The 2,898-nt window shown below is 34.6% G+C and overlaps 1 long non-coding RNA gene across 1 annotated transcript; it reads right to left on the bottom strand.

Moving 5' to 3' along the window:
• Window positions 1-1,575, bottom strand: LOC130735859 (uncharacterized). Its single transcript, XR_009018584.1, has 3 exons — window positions 1,257-1,575; window positions 906-1,001; window positions 1-513 (listed from the first exon to the last, which is right to left on the bottom strand). It is a non-coding gene; the product is annotated as an uncharacterized LOC130735859 (long non-coding RNA).
• Window positions 1,576-2,898: the final 1,323 nt, after the last annotated feature.

Here is a 2,898-nt window from a genome sequence, read left to right as displayed (position 1 = left end):
TTAGATTTTTACTGCTCCGTCGCAATTTGTAGCACAATTATCCATTACTGCTCCGTTTCAAAAGGAGCAGTAATGGAAATGTTTACTGAGGTATAAAATAAGAATAGTTTCATATAATACTCTCTGCAAAGTCCTAATGACTTTAGTATCCAAAGAGTAATTAATAACCCTCTTTTCTCTTCTCTTTAGTCCTAACTCCTAAGGAGTACTTTGACAAGAGTTTAAGGATTTCTAAGTTAAAATATGTCCAGTTTTACATCCAGAAAATTCACAGCATTTATCTTAAACCAGAAAGCAAAATGCTACACTTAAAGCTAGCAGTCTAGCCATAGTTAGGTCATTTCCAAACTGTTGTGCATCAACTTAGAGGAGCAGTATTTTCCATTTTTTAAGTCATGGCTGATGAAGCATTGAGAAAACTTACAAAAATCTCAAACCAGTTTGTTATTGAAATACATTGTCTGTTACATGCAGTGGCCATTTTGTTGTAGAGTTTCACTGACAAAGTTTTTCCTGAAATCAGAAGAACATACCACAATAATAAAATGTCAAGACAGGGGTTCAAATTCCAAACATAAAGGCAAGGCCCATATTAGATGATAATTTATATTACAAATTACAATAATTCAAGGCCTATTGGAACTTTCAAATAGGTTCCAGCAACAACTACCATATGCAGTCTGAAATAATTTCCTCCAATGTAATGAAAATACAAAAAAACTTTCTCAATGGGTAAATTATTCAAATCACCACCAGTCACTCAATATTAGTGTTCTACAATCTACAGTCAGTTTGGAAACTTAAAACTCACAAAGCACAGGAAGGGGTTATCAAGTACTTTAATAGCTTAAAACAAAGAAATCAAAATAGCAATACTTAACAGATAACAGATAAAGAGTACATACCAATCACCCATGAAGATCATGTACTCCGACAAACAGGGTCGATGTGAACATATCCATATTGAGCTAGTATACTATAATTGGTGCCACTCCATTTATCTGCAGACAATGATTCACAGAAAATTAAAAAAACTAATTCCATGACCATTTTATCTTGAAGAGCTAGATGCATCCACACACACACAATGCTATAGAAGCAGATAAAAACAGTATAAACAGAAATCAAATGACACCTTCAATCTCAAATCTGTTGTTAGATATGCCTAATACGACTACTTTCAACATGAGCAACAAGAAACGGAATCGAAAATGTTAATAGACAGAAAGGAAAGCCTAATAGTCAAATTGCCTAACCTAATCGAGAACGCTCTGTAGTGCTTGGTCTCAATTTTGACGCCGAACCTGAACAAGACAAGGCGAATTCATCACGGAGCTATGAAGGTGATCAGGAACCTTCTCTCGGCGCCGAATTTGAGCGGTTTGATGGAGGAGAAGGTGATGAAGCTTCTGGAATGAGGTTGGAGAACTGTAAGGAAACCGCGCACAAGGCAGTTCCGTAGCGCCAAGATTTGGCAGCGGAAGAGAGAGCGCGGAGATGCGATGCTAGGGTTTTGGCGGTTGAGCCATGATGGAGAAAGTGTTTTGGAAAACGGAGGGAAAATGAAAATGTAAGGAGCGCTTTGGTTCGTCAATTTCTTATTTCTATTTTCAAATATAAAACACAAAATAATTGGTTCTTTTTCAAGAAATTAATTATCTCAAAAACTTAAATTATTGAATAAATGAGTTTGTTGAAAATGTGACATTTATTCTATAATTTTCATTTATAAATTTAGAAAACGAGTTTATTTCAAATTTTGATGATTAATTTTCATTTTCACTACCACTGTAGTCAGTGTCTCTCTGTTCGTTATCGGATTGCCACACCACTTAAGTGATTGATATGTGCGATTAATCATAAATTCATAATGATATTGTTTGCACCTCGTTGAATTTCTTCAGTTTAAGGACAAGTTCAGGATGAAAAACTGGTTTGATCAATATTTTGAGTTGAGTTAAAGACAAACACAATTCATCCCAACTCATCCTAGGAACACCTCCGCTCGTAACTATTTATGAGATTGTCTAACTTACTCATTAACTTATATTTAGCTCTACTCTAGTGGACCAATAGAGTTGTCTGTAAATATCAATTAAAAATTTGTGAAATTTCTAATCTATTTATCTTAAACATCATTTGAAAAGAAAAATAAACATATGAGGTTACATGAGATCGAATCCCTTATTTATGAGTTGTATTGTTAACAAATGCACAGCTTTCCCTGTAGCTCTATTCAACAAATTAACATTTGTTCGTACGTTACTTTCTGTTGGGAGGTATATTGTTTGTAAGTTAGTGTTAAACAAATAGAAAAATCAGGTTGTTACAAAAGCAAGTGCTAGTGATGATATTATAAGACATCACTTGAAAAAGTTGAAGAAAAACAAATAGAAAGTATCAAAACCCATCATCATGCTGGACAAGCTCTCTCTGGCGTGTGAATTCTTTCAGATACTTTCTCATAAAGGGCTGCCACGAACTTCCAAGATGCCCATCACTGGCATTATATACATACAAGATAGTGCTAATTGCCCTTTGGGCTTTGGGACTTGTCTTACTTAAGTGCCATTTTTTTCATAGCTGATCATAGGCAAAGGCAATTCAGTTTCGAGCATAAGCAAATACCATTTTCTTGTCCTTGTAAGCTTACTTCTTCTTAGTTCAATCCAAAGTCCTCTTTCTATTAACATGTTACATTTCATGTTAGCCATATCTTTTATATAGCATGGAGTTAGTTTAGTTGAAGCTAAACTTTTTCAGTGCTAGTTTGGAAATTCTTATCAATTCTGTGAAGAAGTTTAAGTGAGTAGCTTCTTGGTGTTAAAATTGATTCTGACAAACGAAAAGCTTACGGGTTGGAATTTGTGAGGGACATCAGTAGCTGCATAATTCTCA

This window comes from Lotus japonicus, chromosome 2, assembly GCF_012489685.1.
Source record: "Lotus japonicus ecotype B-129 chromosome 2, LjGifu_v1.2".
NCBI lineage: Eukaryota > Viridiplantae > Streptophyta > Magnoliopsida > Fabales > Fabaceae > Lotus > Lotus japonicus.
Note: the sequence above shows the minus strand (reverse complement) of the source record. Positions and strands in the feature narration are given on the sequence as shown.